At 36.0% G+C, this 21456-nt stretch overlaps 1 long non-coding RNA gene across 2 annotated transcripts in view; it reads left to right on the top strand.

The window, feature by feature from the left end:
- Nucleotides 1–5737, top strand: part of LOC112642030 (uncharacterized) — a 43021-nt gene extending 37284 nt beyond the window's left edge. Inside the window, exons 7-9 of one of the 2 annotated variants that reach the window (XR_007404692.1) lie at nt 2208–2270; nt 3332–3452; nt 4213–5737. This is a non-coding gene — a long non-coding RNA (uncharacterized LOC112642030). Of the gene's footprint in view, nt 1–2207; nt 3453–4212 lie in introns of both variants that reach the window. The other variant, XR_007404691.1, reaches the window with a different exon arrangement.
- Nucleotides 5738–21456: the final 15719 nt, after the last annotated feature.

Genomic DNA, 21456 nt, shown 5'->3' with positions numbered 1-21456 from the left:
TTCCCAGGTGAACATTCTTGATGTATCGATCAGTATTAATATTGTGAAATCAATATCTGTGTTTATTCTGTAGCACTTCCAAAATTCCTATCTGTGTCTCCAATTAAGGAACACACTCAATACAACTAGTTTTCTATGTTGTCTCCATTCCTTTGTGAATGGCAATATTTAAAGGGATTATTAAATATATTAAAATGAGTAGGCTTGATTTTGAATGAGTGAAGAAAAGGTATTTACAAGATTTGTATGCTTCTGGAGTCCTACTGGGATTTTTTGCTGGCAGCATAGCCTGTTAATATTTAATACTTTCCAGAAATTATCCTCAGAGGCTCAATCCATTAGCTCAAGTGCATGCTACAAAAACAGATTTGTATACTATCAACAGCACATGAACAGAGAAGGGAAAGAAAATGAAATGGTTTTTCTATCAAGTACCATGATTTAGAAATCTCTGTGTTTCGTGGTTTCAGCTCAGTGCTTGGCAATACTGGAAGTTCTACATTCAATTTTGTTGAAATCAGTGAATGAATGAATGAATGAATGAATGAATGAATGAATATATCAACCAGGTTTTCATTTAAAGTGCTTAAAGCATCACAACCTTTTCTTTGTCTCTGGCGATGTCCTTGGAAATAAATAAATAAATAGATAAATAAATAAATAAGTAAATAAATAAATAAATAAATATTTCAATACCGGGTGCTGTTCAACTATTTCAGAAATGTTACCTTTGTACCAGTAGATGGCAGTCCCTCTTCACGTCTCATCTTAATTTAATGAGAAAAGGAAGCAAGGGATTGAAAAAGAAAAGGATGGAAATAGAAGCAGATAAAGATAGATATTTAAATTCAGCACATTGTGTTTAATTTTTATGAATGGATTTTTAAAAGTGAACTGTTAAGAAGCAGGGAAAATTAAAATATGTCTTAAGTTAATTGGAAATAAGACATCAAACAATTGACTTTGTGCTAGCTCATCAAATTTCATACCAATGTGTTACATTTTGATTAAATGACAACTGTATTTCTTTCTAAAAATAAGCTCATCAATAGCCATGTGGGATATGTGGTTTTCCATGTAAATGTCAGCCAATTTCTTGTCATGCTGAGTACTCAAGTGAGGCAGGCTTTAATTTTTAAGGTTTTTGGGCTGCACTTTGTTATCAGGTTGATACTTTGGAGAGTGCTTAGGGAAAGCCTCAAACTATTTTTATCTCCAAAATGTTTAAAATTTGTTTAGCAGCTTAGGATGCTATAGACATTCGGACAAATGCATGCCCTAGCACTGAAGCATAATATGGAAAACTGCCCCAACAGGAGCTCATTATACATTTCCACAGAGATTCCCAATATGTGAAACACATTGATGCATTCAAATTGCATCTCTGCTACAGTAGTTGCTAGGGAGCAAACTGAGATCACCAATTTCATTTCCTTTAAGAAAGTATCTTTATTTGAAACCTAAATCGTGGGTTCTAGAATAATTTCCTCAACCTCTTCCCCTCATTACATTCATCATTCTTCCATCTTCTTCAGCCCTCTTACCCTGACCCTACTGCGATGGGAAAAAAAATGACTAACACCTGGGGAACTATTCAGAAATTCAAATAGCGGGTCCCATTATCCACTTGATTTTTTTGTATCTTCCTATTTAGTATATTCTACAATTTGTCAACAGATAAAACCACAATAACCTTAAATGAGCTCTAATTCATAACCACTGTTAACTGGAGAATATAGGTCATGGTAAAAATACATTTTTCATGAAAATGGCTATATTCTCACCTATTTTGCATAAAATTCGTGTCTCTGAAAATAAACTACTATATGGATAGTTTGATTTTATATTATAAAATTGTACTCATATCTAAGTTTGTATTTAGCTGATTTATTTAGCGGATATATAAAACCAATTATATAGCTATAGTAGAACTAGGAAATGGTAGGAATGATATTAACAAATTGAAAAAGACACAGAAAAACACTTCCTGTTCACAACGAATGTATGTGCTTTCCCTTGACCTATCTGGAAATATCAGAATGCCAGCAGGTCAACCATTGCAGATATATACGCTATTATAATTTTTGATGTTTGTCTGTGTTTCCCCATTAGACTTTGAAATGGTTGAGGGGAAGAAACATTTACATTAATTTATTCATATAATCATGCTTTCGCCAATCACTAATTGTATACTTACTTTGTGACAGTTTGGGGATAAGATGACAAATAAGATGTAACTGCTGTCTTTAAGAAGCTTACAGTATGTTAAGGTAAAACAAACACATAAAAACTAGAGTTAATATTTGTAGATGCCATGACTGAAGTATGTATTGACTACAGTGAAATCACTAGAGCCTTTCTGTCTGTTGGGATGTAAGGTGGAGTGATAGAAAACTTCATTAGAGAGTAACTCCTGAACTGTTTTTGAAAGATGTGTAGTTCATCAGATTGACAAATTGTGATGTAAAATATTCTGCACAGTTGGACCAGTGTGGAAAAGGGCATAGGGTTGTTTATTTGAAAATTGGAAATTTGTGTGAGACAGCACAAAACACAGGGCTGTAATTGTAGGTAGGGATATGGTCAGGAAAGCTTTTAATGTCACATAAAGGAATTTGGACTTTATTATATGGATGCTTAGAGTCAGAAATGAGTCTTATGCAGGGAAATGACAAATCCTATTTACCCTTTTTTTTTTTTTTGTGGTGCAAAAAGAAAGAAATTTGTTTCAGTGAGACCAACACCAGGCAGACAGCAGACTAGTGCCTCAAGACTGTTTCTGAAGCAGTGAAAATACTTCCAGGTTTTTTATAAGGAAAGTGTGGGACAAAGGTAGTGGGTACATGCTGGTAAGCAGGTTCACCCTGACAAAGCCTTAGTGGGTAGACTCACAGGTGGGAATTTGGCAACAAAGAGATAATTTGGGAGACTTTGCAATAGTTTAGGCAAGAAATGGAAGATGAAATAAATCTAGATGGATAGGTAACAAGATCAGTTTTAGATTTAGATTGGGGTGTGTGTTGGGTTTCCAAGAAGAGACAAATAGGCATCAAGGGAAAGCTCTGGATTAGAATTGTAGCTTTGGGATCTATCAGTATATAACTGATAGCCATATATATGGATGAGATCATTTAGTGAGGGAAGAAAGGATAGAATATTGGGAAACAACATTTAAGGTGTAATAGATAAAAAGAACTCTAAGATGAAAAATATAAGAAGGCAGGAATGGAAGGTAAAGAGAATGGATTTATGGAAGTGAAGGCGGAAATAAGTAGTCAACATGACAATATATGAAGATTTTTTCTTTTAATAAACTTCTCTATATTACCAGAATCTAGCATAGAACCTGGCACTGAGTGGGTGTTAACATATATCTTTGGAACTGAACTTACCAAGTACACTTTGTCATCACTACAATATTATTGGTCAGAGAAAATCCTCAATCCACACAGGTAAGTTGTTGTAAATGGTAACTTGAGTAGTGACACTCCTAGAAGAAGCTGAAAGTAGACTGGTGGTTACCAGGGGCTGGGGGGTGGAGGCAGAAGTTAATGGGTATAAAATTTGGGTATAAAAAGTCCTGAAGATTGATTACAGAACAATGTGTATGTACCTAATACTACTGCACTGTGCACTTAAAATGGTTAAAGTGGTAAATTTTATGTCATGTGTATTTTACCACAACTATATACATATACACAACTAGAATAAAAGACTTATGGAGTCCTTATATCCACTCTGGAACACAATAAAAGCCATGGATTTAGCTTAGGGGTGAAACTTTAATTCAGAGCACCTGACCACGTTGTCCACATGTGCCTAGAGTATTGATGGTAAAGTAGATCAAGGAATTTGTCCACCTGACTTTAAGTTTAGAGTTTTTTCCACAATGCTTCTTTTTATCCCACTTTGTCCTCAGGAAAGTCTATTTCTATTACAAACACTCCTGCAAATAAAGGAGATTAGTACCTTATTATGTCTGTGTTGATCTTTGCTTTGTTCTGTGGATGGAAAATATACCATGTTTGATCCTTCATTTTGAAAAGAAAGCTAGAAAAATGCAGACCCCAAAGAGATATTTGACTTAAAAGGTGCATTAATTTGTTCTCATATCAATAATTAAATAAATCAGAGTTTCGTTTAAACTCAAATGTCTTGTTTTTTTGTCCTCTTGTGATTTGGGCACACATATATTTGTTTGATTTCTTTTAGGTTAAACTGTGGACATAAACTTCTACTATAAAAGGAATGAACAAAAAACGAATTTTATATGAGGCCTGACTTAATTATTGTACAAGAGGTTTTATGGCATTTCAGAAATGAGTGGCACCACTTTCTACAATACTGCGCCTTGTAAAACTAAATGGCAGAAAATTAAAAACAGATTGAGAACATGTTTAAATCTAAAAAAACCCTTATACTTCAACACATTTAACCAAATATAGATTAACTCTGGGAAAACATATAACCACTGCAATTTGCTTAAGTTGTGTTCACATGCCATGATATGACCAGAACAAAGTCTGCAATTATGCAATAGTAAATCTAACAGCATTCCTTAAAAATCAATTGTACGTGTAGTGGTATAATAGTATGTACTTTGTTCATTTCATAGTTATAGCAACAATTATATTTGGATTTGTAAAGAAATGCAAGGGTTTTTTTTTCTTAATAGAAATTAAGCCTATTATTAAGTACCTGTTAAATGTATTAGAAGCTCTTTGAGGCTTAAAGCTAACCTAATAAAGGCTCACCCTCAAATGGTTAATGGAGAGAATAGACATCATTAGCTAGTATTCTGTGGTAACTTTGTGACCAATTCTCTCAGTGCCTCTCTTTCCTTCACTTTATCTTCTGCATTTTTTTCTTTGCTTCTTTTCCCATCCTCCCAATTGCCATATTTTACCTGATTACTTATTGCTGCCCATCTACCCTTTCATTTTATACTCCTGTACTAACTATACAGTCTTTCCCTGATTTACAAATGTTCTCTCTGTTCTCCGTGAGTGAATATATGAGACAATGAAGTGAAGTCTCTGGCTCTCTCTCTGTGTCTCTCATGAAAATAAATAAATATCTTTAAAAAAAAAGAAGCTAAGGGAGAGGCGAGTGACAAATGGTAAATAATTTTGTAACTCGGATGAGAAGACAGGCTTTTTTTTTGAGACTTTTGAATTTAGTTGTGGTTTAAATATTGGGAGTTGAATAGAACACTGGGAATAGATGTTCAAGAAATAAATTTAAAAAGAGGAATTAAAAAACAGGTATTTATTTTAGACTAGAAAATGCAATGAAGAAATAGGAAAGCAATACTTTACCAAATGTGAAGAAAAAAACTCAATCCGTGGTTTTCTAGAAAAATTAATTTCAACAAGAAACAAATTTGAGAAATGTATTTTTAATATATTTGATTCTAAGATTACTGTACATAGCATATGTTTCCTCAAAATCAAACATATGTTTATTTTTAGAATGTAAGTTTCCTGACAGTGTGATAAATCTCCATTTACCCTGTGGTGATTTAGGCTAAAGTATTTTGGTTAATGGAAAGTTTGTGTTAACTGAGGCTTGCCAAATAGCTCATATTTTTCACTGGATCCTAATGTTTTGAAACTTGTAACAAATAATTAAAATTTATTAAATGTCTCCAATAATTACTGATCCCTTAGCAATTCTTCAAAACATTGAAAACATAGAATTAGGATTCTTCAGGCATCTGTTTGACGTTCCATCATTCTTTTAAAGTATACCAAATTTAATTAGAGAATCATTAATACATTTTTAAAGGGAGCTGCTTTATTAGTACTTATATAGTGGCTTTATAAACATTCCTTATTTATAATTATCTACTACATTTGTAAAACACCATGCACATTCAGTTCAGAATACAGGGACTTAGCCTGTTCCTCTTTGAATCCTCAGCATGCTTCTTTGCATAGAGTAAACTAAATATTTTCAAAAACATTGAATTTGTGACTTTAGGTGTTTTTTTTTTTTTTTCCAATACAGGGAAAGAGTCTAAGTTCCTAAAAGGCTATCTACTAATGATATTTTCTCAGTGTGATGCTGTGTCCAAACAGGATCTTTGCTCTCACAAAGAAAGATATTGGAAACAAAACAAAAAAAAGCCCTTATCCTACATTCCCTAAACTGCTGAAATAGCCACATTTGAAATTTCTGATTCTCAGCCTCAGAAATACAATAATGTGGCTGAGGACAATTTAGATAAAGTACAGGCAGCTTTTATTACTGACGATCAGAAATTATAGGTTTTAATTTGACCGACCTTAGTTATAAAGATATGTTATAATTGGATAACAGACCTAGCGAAGAAAATAATTTTGACTTTATTTTCCTCTCATGACATGTGAAATTGCCCTTCTAAGCAACATAAAGGAAAGACAACAAGAAAACATGTATATTTCCATGATTATAATAGTTCTACAATTAAGAGTTGTGTTGGAATGCATCTCGATAGGAGTGGGTATCTATACAGATTCCATTTCTTATCATGATTATATGAGCTTTTCTCTTTATGTTTGCTTAGAAGGAGAGAACAGCCCAAGATATTCAACTATTTAACTATGAACTTTTTGGTTTGTTAATCTCCCAGAAACATAATATTTATATATGAAGTTTGTGATAACCAGTAAACTTATACAATATGTTTGATATATGTTATTGTATTTGCTTAATTACCCAATATTCTTTTTTATAGAAAATTGAATTTAGTTGCTTAAGCAGTAAACGAATTTATTAGCCTTAGGAAAATTAACTTACTGTTCTTTTATAAATGAACTCCACCATCATGTAATCAATTCAACACCATGTGTGGGTTCTCTGGTTTAAGAACATTTTGACTAGCTCTCCTTTGAAGCTGCCAAAAATTAGTGTTGCTTTTGACAAATTTAATTCAAATATAATGTAAAGCCTAGAGCCTTGTGTGACAACAGCTTAAAATATAAGATTTTCAGTTAGAATGGATAAAATCTGGGAGTAGTAATCACCTAAGAGTAAAAAAATAATGAATACAATGTATAATATTAACATTGGCTTATTACTTGAATAACTCAAACTCAATGAACTTGAGACAAATGAGAGTACATAAGTACATTCTAAGAGATGTTAAAGGCTTAAACATGAATTAGGTTAAAAAGATTTTAGTTTAAGGAAGGGTGAAGTCAAGATCAAGGTAGGGAAATATTAATAAACTTTTGAATTTGTATTAAGGGAAATGACTGCTTCTTTACCAAAACATCTTTAGAGGCTAACCATCAAAGAGGTATAATCGGACTAGGTAAAATGAATTATTCTGGCTAGTATTAGAAATCTTTATATGTAAGTGATTTATTTTTTTTTAATTTTTTTTATTGGTGTTCAATTTACCAACATACAGAATAACCCCCAGTGCCCGTCACCCAATCACTCCCACCCCCCCGCCCTCCTCCCCTTCTACCACCCCTAGTTCGTTTCCCAGAGTTAGCAGTCTTTACGTTATGTCTCCCTTTCTGTTTTTTCCCACACATTTCTTCTCCCTTCCCTTATATTCCCTTTCACTATTATTTATATTCCCCAAATGAATGAGAACGTATAGTGTTTGTCCTTCTCCGACTGACTTACTTTACTCAACATAATACCCTCCAGTTCCATCCACATTAAAGAAAATGGTGGGTATTTGTTGTTTCTAATGGCTGAGTAATATTCCATTGTATACATAGACCACATCTTCTTTATCCACTCATCTTTCGATGGACACCGAGGCTCCTTCCACAGTTTGGCTATCGTGGCCATTGCTGCTAGAAACATCGGGGTGCAGGTGTCCCGGCATTTCATTGCATCTGTATCTTTGGGGTAAATCCCCAGCAGTGCAATTGCTGGGTCGTAGGGCAGGTCTATTTTTAACTCTTTGAGGAACCTCCACACAGTTTTCCAGAGTGGCTGCACCAGTTCACATTCCCACCAACAGTGCAAGAGGGTTCCCTTTTCTCCGCATCCTCTCCAACATTTGTTGTTTCCTGCCTTGTTAATTTGCCCCATTCTCACTGGTGTGAGGTGGTATCTCATTGTGGTTTTGATTTGTATTTCCCTGATGGCAAGTGATGCAGAGCATTTTCTCATATGCATGTTGGCCATGTCTATGTCTTCCTCTGTGAGATTTCTCTTCATGTCTTTTGCCCATTTCATGATTGGATTGTTTGTTTCTTTGGTGTTGAGTTTAAGAAGTTCTTTATAGATCTTGGAAACTAGCCCTTTATCTGATACGTCATTTGCAAATATCTTCTCCCATTCTGTAGGTTGTCTTTTAGTTTTGTTGACTGTATCCTTTGCTGTGCAAAAGCTTCTTATCTTGATGAAGTCCCAATGGTTCATTTTTGCTTTTGTTTCTTTTGCCTTCGTGGATGTATCTTGCAAGAAGTTACTGTGGCCAAGTTCAAAAAGGGTGTTGCCTGTGTTCTTCTCTAGGATTTTGATGGAGTCTTGTCTCACATTTAGATCTTTCATCCATTTTGAGTTTATCTTTGTGTATGGTGAAAGAGAGTGGTCTAGTTTCATTCTTCTGCATGTGGATGTCCAATTTTCCCAGCACCATTTATTGAAGAGACTGTCTTTCTTCCAATGGATAGTCTTTCCTCCTTTATCGAATATTAGTTGACCATAAAGTTCAGGGTCCACATCTGGGTTCTCTATTCTGTTCCATTGATCTATGTGTCTGTTTTTGTGCCAGTACCACACTGTCTTGATGACCACAGCTTTGTAGTACAACCTGAAATCTGGCATTGTGATGCCCCCAGATATGGTTTTCTTTTTTAAAATTCCCCTGGCTATTCGGGGTCTTTTCTGATTCCACACAAATCTTAAAATAATTTGTTCTAACTCTCTGAAGAAAGTCCATGGTATATTGATAGGGATTGCATTAAACACGTAAATTGCCCTGGGTAACATTGACATTTTCACAATATTAATTCTGCCAATCCATGAGCATGGAATATTTTTCCATCTCTTTGTGTCTTCCTCAATTTCTTTCAGAAGTGTTCTATAGTTTTAAGGGTATAGATCCTTTACATCTTTGGTTAGGTTTATTCCTAGGTATCTTATGCTTTTGGGTGCAATTGTAAATGGGATTGACTCATTAATTTCTCTTTCTTCAGTCTCATGGTTAGTGTATAGAAATGCCACTGATTTCTGGGCATTGATTTTGTATCCTGCCACGCTACCGAATTGCTGTGTGAGTTCTGGCAATCTTGGGGTGGAGACTTTTGGGTTTTCTATGTAGAGTATCATGTCATCGGCGAAGAGGGTGAGTTTGACTTCTTCTTTGCCAATTTGAATGCCTTTAATGTCTTTTTGTTGTCTGATTGCTGAGGCTAGGACTTCCAGTACTATGTTGAACAGCAGTGGTGAGAGTGGACATCCCTGTCTTGTTCCTGATCTTAGGGGAAAGGCTCCCAGTGCTTCCCCATTGAGAATGATATTTGCTGTGGGCTTTTCGGAGATGGCTTTTAAGATGTTGAGGAATGTTCCCTCTATCCCTACACCCTGAAGAGTTTTGATCAGAAATGGATGCTGTATTTTGTCAAATGCTTTCTCTGCATCTAATGAGAGGATCATATAGTTCTTGATTTTTCTCTTGCTGATATGATGAATCACATTGTTTTACGGGTGTTGAACCAGCCTTGTGTCCCGGGGATAAATCTTACTTGGTCATGGTGAATAATTTTCTTAATGTATTGTTGGATCCTATTGGCCAGTATCTTGCTGAGAATTTTTGCATCCATGTTCATCAGGGATATTGGTCTGTAATTCTCCTTTTTGGTGGGGTCTTTGTCTGGTTTTGGAATTAAGGTGATGCTGGCCTCATAGAACGAATTTGGAAGTACTCCATCTCTTTCTATCTTTCCAAACAGCTTTAGGAGAATAGGTATGGTTTCTTCTTTAAACGTTTGATAAAATTCCCCTGGGAAGCCATCTGGCCCTGGACTCTTGTGTCTTGGGAGGTTTTTGATGACTGCTTCAATTTCCTCCCTGGTTATTGGCCTGTTCAGGTTTTCTATTTCTTCCTGTTCCAGTTTTGGTAGTTTGTGGCTTTCCAGGAATGCGTCCATTTCTTCTAGATTGCCTAATTTATTGGCGTATAGCTGTTCATAATATGTTTTTAAAATCGTTTGTATTTCCTTGGTGTTGGTAGTGATCTCTCCTTTCTCATTCATGATTTTATTAATTTGAGTCTTCTCTCTCTTCTTTTTAATAAGGCTGGCTAATGGTTTATCTATCTTGTTAATTCTTTCAAAGAACCAACTCCTGGTTCTGTTGATCTGTTCCACAGTTCTTCTGGTCTCGATTTCGTTGAGTTCTGCTCGAATCTTTATTAACTCCCTTCTTCTGCTGGGTGTAGGATCTATTTGCTGTTTTTTCTCTAGCTCCTTTATGTGTAAGGTTAGCTTTTGTATTTGAGTTCTTTCCAGTTTTTGAATGGATGCTTGTATTGCAATGTATTTCCCCCTTAGGACTGCTTTTGCTGCATCCCAAAGATTTTGAACGGTTGTATCTTCATTCTCATTAGTTTCCAAGAATCTTTCTAATTCTTCCTTAATTTCCTGGTTGACCCTTTCATCTTTTAGCAGGATGGTCCTTAACCTCCACGTGTTTGAGGTCCTTTCAAACTTCTTGTTGTGATTTAGTTCTAATTTCAAGGCATTATGGTCTGAGAATATGCAGGGGAAGATCCCGATCTTTTGGTATCGGTTCAGACCCGATTTGTGACCCAATATGTGGTCTATTCTGGAGAAAGTTCCATGTGCACTTGAGAAGAATGTGTATTCAGTTGAGTTTGGATGTAAAGTTCTGTAGATATCTGTGAAATCCATCTGGCCCAGTGTATCATTTAAAGCTCTCGTTTCTTTGGAGATGTTGTGCTTAGAAGACCTATCGAGTATAGAAAGAGCTAGATTGAAGTCACCATGTATAAGTGTATTGTTATCTCAGTATTTCTTCACTTTGGTTATTAATTGATTGATATATTTGGCAGCTCCCACATTCGGGGCATATATATTGAGGATTGTTAAGTCCTCTTGTTGAATAGATCCTTTAAGTATGATATAGTGTCCCTCTTCATCTCTCACTACAGTCTTCAGGGTAAATTTTAGTTTATCTGATATAAGGATGGCTACCCCTGCTTTCTTTTGAGGACCATTCGAATGGTAAATGGTTCTCCAACCTTTTATTTTCAGGCTGTAGGTGTACTTCTGTCTAAAATGAGTCTCTTTTTAGACAGCAAATAGGGATCCCTGGGTGGCGCAGTGGTTTGGCGCCTGCTTTTGGCCCAGGGCGTGATCCTGGAGACCCGGGATCGAATCCCACATCGGGCTCCCGGTGCATGGAGCCTGCTTCTCCCTCTGCCTGTGTCTCTGCCTCTCTCTCTCTCTCTGTGACTATCATAAAAAAAAAAAAATTAGACAGCAAATAGATGGGTCCTGCTTTTTTTATGCAGTCTGAAACCCTGCGCCTTTTGATGGGGTCATTAAGCCCGTTCACATTCAGAGTTACTATTGAGAGATAGGAGTTTAGTGTCCTCATGATATCTATTCAGTCCTTGTTTTTGTGGATTGTTCCACTAAACTTCTTCTTAAAGGGGAATTTTAAGAGTCCCCCTTAAAATTTCTTGCAGAACTGGTTTGGAGGTCACATATTCTTTCAGTTGCTGCCTGTCTTGGAAGCTCTTTATCTCTCCTTCCATTTTGAATGAGAGCCTTGCTGGATAAAGTATTCTTGGTTGCATGTTCTTCTCATTTAGGACCTGAATATATCCTGCCAGCCCTTTCTGGCCTGCCAGGTCTCTGTGGAGAGGTCTGCTGTTACCCTAATACTCCTCCCCATAAAAGTCAGGGATTTCTTGTCTCTTGCTGCTTTAAGGATCTTCTCTTTATCTTTGGAATTTGCAAGCTTCACTATTAAATGTCGAGGTGTTGAACGATTTTTATTGATTTTAGGGGGGATCTCTATTTCCTGGATCTGAATGCCTGTTTCCCTTCACAGATTAGGAAAGTTTTCAGCTAGAATTTGTTCAAATACATATTCTGGCCCTCTGTCCTTTCGGCGCCCTTGGGAACACCAATTGAACGTAAGTTTTTCTTCCTCAGGCTGTCGTTTATTTCCCTTAATCTATCTTCATGGTCTTTTAATTGTTTGTCTCTTTTTTCCTCAGTTTCTCTCTTTGCTATCAACTTGTCTTCTATGTCACTCACTCGTTCTTCCACCTCGTTAACCCTCGTCGTTAGGACTTCTAGTTTGGATTGCATCTCATTCAGTTGATTTTTAATTTCTGCCTGATTGGATCTAAATTCTGCAGTCATGAAGTCTCTTGAGTCCTTTATGCTTTTTTCTAGAGCCACCAGTAGCTCTATGATAGTGCTTCTGAATTGGCTTTCTGACATTGAATTGTAATCCAGATTTTGTAACTCTGTGGGAGAGAGGACTGTTTCTGATTTTTTCTTTTGAAGTGAGATTTTCCTTCTAGTCATTTTGGTCAGTGCAGAGTGGCCAAAATCAAGTTGTATTGGGAAAAGGAGAAAAAGAGAGGAGAGAAAGAAGGAAAGAAAAGAGAAAGAGGAAAAAAAAAGGAAGAAAAAAACAAAAAAAAAACAAAAAAAAAAAAAAGAAAAAGAAAGAAAGGGAAAAAAAGGGGTTGGGGGAAGGAAACAAATCAAAAAGCAAAACAAAACAAAACAAAACAAAACAAAAAAAGAACCACGGGGGAGTATCTTCTGATTCTGTGCACTTTAAGTCCCTTGACTTCCCCTGGAACTTGTCCGTCTAGCTGGTCTTCTGGGCGAGGGGCCTGTTGTGCTGTTTTAGGTGTTAGCACTTGGGGGAGCTGCTCTGCCCCTGCCTGGTGCAGGGCTCAGTGGGGGTTGTTTACCCCGTGAGGCCCCTGGAGGAACAGCCCCAGTGGCGGGCCCAGCTCTGGAAACCTGGATTCAGCCCCCGCAGTAGCTCCGGAGCTCTCCATCTGCAGGGCCCGGAGGCTCCAGGCGGGGCCGCTGATCTGCTCAGCTCGGGGCAGGAGCGTCCTCGCTGTCCTGGGCCCTCCCGGCCTCTGCCTGTCCCGGGGGGAGGCCAGATCCTGGGCTGTTTCCTGGCGCCCTGTGCTCCGGGGCCTGCGCTGTTGGATTCGGGCTCCCGCTGCGCAGCCCCCTCCGCGGAGTCGCCCCCGAGCCCCCCGAGCTGCTCCAGGTCCCGCCGTGCGCTGCAGCCCTTCTGGGAGCTCGGGGCGCTCTCCCGGGGCGCAGGTGTCTGTTAGTGTCCCCGGGAGCCCGAGGGCATCCCCGCCCTCCTGGGTCCTGCTCCACCTCCCTGCGAGCCCCTTTCCCCCGGGAAGGTCGGTGCAGCTCCTGCTCCTCCGGGACGGGGCTCTCCTGTCCTGGGGACACTCGCCCCGGCCTCAGCCCGGCTCCTCGCGGGCCCCTCCCCCTCAGAGGCCTTTTGTTTCTTTACTTCTTTTTCCCCGTCTTCCTACCTTGATAGAAGCGCGAACTCTTCTCACTGTAGCATTCCAGCCGGTCTCTCTAATTCTCAGGCCGAATTCATAGATTTTCAGGATGATTTGAAGGTTTTCTAGGTAATTTGGTGGAGACAGGTGATTTGGGGACCCTACTCCTCTGCCATCTTGCCCCTCCTCTCATGTAAGTGATTTATTAAATATTTGTATTTAGATAATGATATCTAAATGATATCTAACTTTCTGGTCACTTTTGGTTTTAAAAAGAAAATCTAGTCCAGTAGAGTACAATTTAAATCAGTTGAACACTTTAAGCTTATATTCTTCCTGTTGCATAATAATGGCTAACCGTTAGTCTGAGTGTTTCAGCGTGAAGAAGAACATAATCAGCTTTTTTATTCCTCTCCTGCCTTTTTCCTAGGATCAGGGATGGGGAAATGGGCAGAGGTCATTTTACTTAATTAATACTCTTGTAATCCTCTTGGCTTTCAGTGAGATGGGTATAGCCAGCATCTAAATGGTGGCTCTTTCATGTGCAACATCTGCAAGATCACTGGGGATTTTGGAGAAGGTTTTCCCACTGGACGTTTCATAATGTGGATCGACTCTCTTCACACTTTCCTTCTCTATCCTTAGAGACCTATTATTAAATTATGATATAAAGAATAGATTCTGTTTGTGTAATATAACTATTATTTATTTCAGTGGTTGAAAGGATTGTAGTTCATATCTTTTTCATTGACATACAAGACCTAATAGTATATGTACATCTATGGCAAAAAGAGATTAAATTCATACATAGTTCCTACCTAAAACAATTTTTGTTAATATGTATTTTGTAGTGCTTAGCATGAAAATAACTTTCCTCTTCTCTCAAATAGAGCCTACTTCTAAAGAGACTAAGCTAAAAATATTTCTTTCATTTAAAGACAAATCCTTTACTTTGAATAATAAAATATGATAGCTTATTAAAAATTTGGTTTGTTAAATCTGATTGAAGATTCAGTCCAAAGCCATTTTGAAAGCTAGGATTTTAATTTGCATGTTATGGTTTTTTATTATGTATTTATTTTATGCAGCTGTCTTTCAATTTTGTGACATAGTTAAGCAATTGTTGATAGGTGTGTTGAATTTAGTAAGATTGCCTTCTTTACTTAAATGATCTGTTTTCGTCGAGCTGCCAGTAAAAGATGATCTCACACTTTTTGACATATTATTAGTGATGGTTGTTAAAGGAATATTGATATTTCCTTATGCTGTTTATTTTGTTTCTTCATATATCATACTGACCTTATTTATTCTGTCCTTTGCACATTTTTTGTTTTCTTTGAGAAGGACACAGAATAAATGTTCATAAAATCAGTTATGGGTTATGAGGAAAAATCCAAATATGAGTTAGCTGCTTTACAACTATCAGAATTTCTCTTCTAAAAATATAAAAATTAAAATTAAAAATCCTCCATTTGGGTCAAAATTTTCTCTTATTCATGGCCACTATTTATTTTGTCTTTGAATCATTATATACTTACATAATACTCTTAAATTTTTTCTAATATTTTATTGTTATAACAATTGTTACATCCTTTAACTGAATATTTTCCAAATTTTTAATCAACTTAGTGACATCTTGAAATCATTTAATTTACTCATTCATCCTTCTTTTTCACATTTTTTCCTAAACACCTGTCATGTGCCAGGATTGAACTAGATCCTAAAAATGTGCTGGTAAGCAAGGGACATGTCTTTGCCCTCGTGAAACTTCTAGTCTGATTGTGGAGATAGAAAAAGAAAAAAAAAAGTAGTGCATACATAAACTAGAACATTAGACATTTTGATGAGTATCTGAAGAGAATAAGCACAGGGCTTTTACAGCACTTAGTACGTCCTAAGTTTGTATGATAAACTCACCAATCATTTGATAACAAGTGTACAATACATACATACATTCTCACTCCCCTAATATATCACTATAGTTTACTTAATTTAAAAATATTCAAATATAGCTTTTCAATTATGACAGCTATATTATTTAAAAAGTATGCCAGAAGCATCAGTATCACCTGTCTTGTTAGAAATACACATTTTCAGGTCCCACCTCAGACCTATGGATTCAGATACTCTGGGGTGGTGCTCAGAAATCTGGGTTTCAACAAGTCATCCAGTTGACTCTGTTGCACATGCATGCTAACAGTTGAGAAATACTAATTTAAAGTTTTTCTGGAAAGCCTTCCTAAACACAGATGAATCTATATAGATAGGCTTCCTATGTATATTTCTAACACATGGTCAGCACACTATAGCCCTCAGACAAAAACCAGCCTGCAGCTTGTTTTCTGTAATAAAAGTTATTGGAATACAATCGTATCCATTTGTTTATGTACTGTTTATGGCTCTTTAAAGCTAAGGCAGAATGCTAATGGTTCTCCAAACCCTAAAATATTTACTATCTGCTTCTTCACAGAAAAAAAAAAAAGTCTGCTTCCTACTCTAGTACTATAGCATAGCACTTGTTAAACTGAATTACCATTAGCTTTTTACTTACTATTCTTTTATTGCCAACACTTTTCTGAATTCTGGGATGCATTCGCAAAAAAAGAAAAGTTTCCATCCTTATAGAGCTTGCATTCTGGGGTGGGTGGAATAGACTGAAAAAAATAAATATAATTTCCTTTAATCAACAACAGATTTAGAATTGTGTATTGTTCACTATGGTGCCTAGCCTGGTATCTGGTCCACACTGGATGTTCAATAGCTGTCTATCAAATAATGAATTACCAATAAGTGAATGAAAGAATGCCACACAGTGACAGGGAGCACCTCTCTGTTTGTGCATGAGCATCAAGAATGTACATGAACTGTCTTGGAATTATTTGTCTCTTCCTATTCATAACTGATATCCTGAGATTCTACACTCAGTGAGCCTCAATCCTCATTTGGTGTTTCAAATGGCCCAAAAAGTGTTACAGGATTCAGATAGTATTAAAAAACACAATTTTAAAAATTAAACTAATATATCCTTTTAGGAGAGTAAGCAAGGGTGCATATATGTGACAAGTATAGTGAGTCATGACCCATTTCTGCAACTCCAAGAGTTGGGAATCATCACATTCTGCCTTGCAATAGTATTTTAAAACATAGCCTATCTATATGATATGAAACAATACTTTGGGTCGTGGTTGAGTAGTTTATCATACAAAGCACCAGGATAGCATATGCAAGATTATCTGTATTGAGAGTGTATCAATTTTACTTTATGTTGTTTATATCAAGAATAAATCTCAAATAAATACCAATTATATATGAATCATACTGTTTGTAAAAATTCTGATTCAGTACATCTACTTTGTTCATAGGCAAATTCCATCTGATTTGGTCAAATAAGAAGGAATTTTATTTTACTTTATCTGTAAAAGGAGATGATGAAAACTGCTACAAAAGTAAATGAGGAGCTTTAAGTAATTACTGATTTTCAGATGGAAATAAGAAAGAAAGCTGAAGATTTGAAATCAACTAACTGCCTATCATAATGAAACTAGTACAGATACCTAGCCAATGAAGGTGCCAGATTATTCATAAATTAAAATGCTGACTCTGATTTATTTTACTATTAAATAGAATTGAGGAGATGCCCAATGTGTTTTCTAAGTGACCATTTCTAATTATGCAACTAGATAATCAGCCTAGTCACAAAAAGGCTCCAGCAGCAACATACAGACCCTGGTGTAAGGGGCCTAGGGAGATTCAGTGGCTTGGTCCCTAATCAAGCACATGAGTATTCAGCACCAAGTTGTACATATAAAGTGCTTAGCACAATACTTGGGACACAGTAAACACTAAGTAAATGATTGCTATTCTTATTAACCAGAATCTGAAAAGTGACTTTAGAGAGGGACATGTCCTCTGATTCATAGGTGATACACATCATATCTAGAGGCCGTCTCTTCCTCCAGCAAGAAAAGATTCATGGAAGTGATATCATTTGAGGTAAGTCATGAATAATAGTTAATATTCAAGAAGTAGAAATGGGAAGGAGTTCATAGACAGCGGCATGCTAACTGCATGTTTCTGCAGCCCTCGGCCTTCCCTTACAATTACTCATCCTGAATGGAGCACCTTCCAAAGACAAGTGAGCCTGCAAGGGAGAGAACCAGGCTTTGGCTTTGCTGAGGTCCTGGCATAAGGCACATTTATAGGACTTTACTATTATTATCTGGACCTGCATTGATCTTGCATCCTAGAGAGAAGGTATCTTGGACAAATTAGAGCTTTATGCTTCCTGAAAAGAGGTTTGGTCCACTGAGTGGAGCACTAAGAAGAGAGCTAGCATCTGTCCATCCACATTTGTGGTCCTTCAGGAATCTACTCATCCCTAAGGTCCCTAAGTAGTTCCCCAAAAGCTGAAAAGTTTGGGAGAGTTCTCTTTATCTCTTTAACTAAAAAGACATTAAGCTTTAATGGGAGTAGAGGAGTTTTCTCCCAAGGATTCCATCGGTGACCAGAAAGTTTGAAGCTGGTACATCTCCTGCTCATAGGGCCAGAGATGGCATATTCCCCACCAACTGTGAAAATGGCATCACTTGAGGCTGGAAGCAATGGGAAAGGAATGCATTGGAGAAAGAGTGCTCTTGGAAAGTGATGGGTAACCACTAGTAAGAAGTAAAATTTCAGTAGAACTTTTTTTTTTTAAGATTGTATTAATTTACTTGAGAGAGAGGAAGCACAGAGGGAGAGGGAGAAGCAGACCCCTACTGAGCACAGAGCCGGATGTAGAGCTTGATCCCAGGACACCGGAATCGCGACCTGAGCCAAAGGCAAACGCTTAACTGACTGAGCTACCCAGGTGCCTCTCAGTAGAACTTCTAAACTGACAAGAGAAAGAGATAATAATAATTCGATCAAATAAAATACAAAAAATATGAAAAATTTAGACGAGAAAACAACAACATATAATGAATAGAGGCATTAGTGAATGAATTTTGCTATATCTAGGTTTTGGAAATTTATTCAGAATTAAGGAAAATTAATACAAGCTCTATAAGAGACTTCTAAAACACTTCTAAACAGAAGTGTTTTTAAAGACAAAAGGGAAATGGGTGGAGGTGCACCATACTAACTAAAATGAAAGAAAAGCAAAGCTGGTATCAGACAAGTTAAGAATTTGGGGTTAAATGGGATAAAAAGAACATTGTATAATAATAAACAATAAATGATAAATGCAATTCCTGATAAAGAAGTAACAGTATAAACTTGTCAAACAACATAGCAGCTGATTATACAAAGGAAATGTATTAGAAACATGAGGAGAATTTAAGGAGATTAAAAAATACAAATTAAGATATTTTGGTTACATAGATTATGTCAAATCAAGTAAACAAAAGAAATTTAATAACATAATCACACTTCAGTGTGTATGTGTGTAGGGGAAGGGACAAAAGAGTGGGGGGAGAGAAAGAATACAGAGAACTTTGCATTTCACAAATGGGCAAAATAGCTATATTTATTATTTTTAAAATCTGTCTTCTGCTTGCTGACAAAGAATAAATGAAAACATTTTAAAGTAGAGATTTTACAGATTACATTCTAGGACAGTTAATCTAATAATCTAGAAGTTCTGAAAAATTAGTTACTTGGAATTTAAGAAACAGTCTTTTAACCCTTATACGCAACATAAATTCAAAAGTGAAATTACAAACTATCTAGAAATTCATGAAAGGAATACTCTTTACACTAAAACCCATAGGACACAGCTAACACTATTCTCATAGAAAATTTTACATCTTTAATGGCTTTGTTATTAAAGAAGAAAGACAAAAAATACAGAACTTAGTATTATCTTGAAAAATCAGACAAAAAAAAGAAAAATCAGACAAAACAAAATATGCTAAAACGAAGTAGTGGAAATAATACATAAAACTATAATCTGAGAAAATAAGATTGAAAAAAGTATTAATAAATCTGAAAACTGATTCTTGAAAAAGATCAATAATATAAATTGTGAGGTCAATTAAGAAGAAAGGGAAGCAAAAAATATATATCAGGATGAAAATGGAGATATAATCCAGGTACAAGTGAGATTTAAAAAATTATAAGAATAACCTATTTTAAAACCTAGATTATGTAGATGTTTTCCTAGCAAAAGATAAATTACCAACGTAGACTCATGAATAAGCATAAAAGTTGAGAAATCAATCATTGTAAAATAGACTGGAAAGAAGATTTAAAATGTATCTCTAAATGAGGAACCATGAGCAAAGAGTTTCAAAAATGAGTTTATCTAATTTTTAGAAGATAGTTTTAATTTATTTAAATTACATTAAGAAAATTAGGGAGCTCCTAAATTTATTTTATAAAACAAAATAATATTAATATCAAAAAATGATAAAAATCATACAAAGAAAGTATACTTTAATGATACTTTATAGGATGCAAGCAAAGTATTATCAATTGGACTTTAGAAGTGAGATATTCACAGATAGGATTGTAGGAATATGAGGGTGAGTACAAAATAGGAAAAACACATTTCATGATACCAAGAGAACAATGGAGAAAACCAAATTAATATAGCCCTAGATCCTAAATGTTATGATGAAAAATATTCTTAATAAACCCTGACTAAAATAAGAAAGAAATTACTTCAATAGGCTAGTTTTTACTTATGAACAATGAAAAGCCCATTTTATTATTATTTAAATTTTAAAAATACATATTAGCAAATGTAATAAGAAAAAACATTAATTCTAATACTGGAAAAGAAGAATGAGATTATCCATGTTTTTGCTAAAAATTGAAACCAGAGAAAGTCTTCTAGTCACTTTGAGGGAAATTTTCTAAGTGGCCATGTACCTTTTAAATGTACAATCACCGATACATTTTCATTATATTTGATATAAGTAGCTATAAATGGAAATAGAGTTAGCCTATTTGAAATAGCAACAAAAACTACAAAATAATTAGGAATAATCTTAAGAAGAGCAGTATGAGGAGGAAAAGTACATTTTTAAATTTGATTACAGAAAAATTGGAAAGAATTTCAATAAAGATACTATGAGTGAAGTCAAGTACATGCTTGATTAGAAGAAAACCTCAGTGTACATAAAAAACAAAGCATTAAAATTTACACTATATATTCAGATCTTACATTTGACAAACAACAATAAAAATACATAAAGGATTGGTTAAACACACAAACCATGGAAGCTCAAATTCAAATGACCAATAACCAGAAAAAAAGATTCTCAGACTCACTAATAGGAAAATGTATATGAAAAACAATCCTGAAATATCTTTCACAAGTCATATTGGCAAACAAATCACCTAGAGACTAGACCACAGCAGGGTCTTTCTTCAGATGAGCTCCCAGAATTTTCTCTACCCATCAGCCAGGCCAGAGGAACCGTTTTACCATCAAAGGTGTGGAGACTGCACTTGGAAAGTTCTATTTCCTGGATATTTCTAGCAACTTGCCACACAACACTGAGTATCTAGGAATGATTAGGTAGCTGAGTTCGAGTGCCTTTATTGTTCATTACCTATCTACAGGCTTCATAGTTCCTATGAGAGTGAATATATTAATCTTGTGGACAGAAATAATCTTGCCAGTTAACTCAGTATAAATAAAAAAATTATCATTTGGAATTTTTAAAAAGATTATTTATTTATTTGAAGCAGCATGAGTGAGAGAGTGCATGAGCAGGGTGAGGGGCAGAGAGAGAGAGAGAGAAGCAGACTCCCTGCTGAGCAGGGAGCCCTACTGAGGCTCCATCCCAGGACCCTGGGATGGTGACCTGAGCTGAAGGCAGATGCTTAACCAGTTGAGCCACCCAAGTTGCCCTGGAATTCTTTTTTAACATAAGTTTCTTTGGGTTGAATTGTGTAAATCTGTCTACTGAAGCTCGATCCTTATAATAAAATTTAAAACCCTATGATCTGCAGTCCTGCCAACCCATCTCTGTTTCCTCTCT

This window comes from Canis lupus, chromosome 21 (genome assembly GCF_003254725.2).
Source record: "Canis lupus dingo isolate Sandy chromosome 21, ASM325472v2, whole genome shotgun sequence".
Taxonomy (NCBI): Eukaryota; Metazoa; Chordata; class Mammalia; order Carnivora; family Canidae; genus Canis; species Canis lupus.
The sequence above is the reverse complement of the archived record's forward strand: the minus strand, read 5'-3'. Positions and strand labels throughout refer to the sequence as shown.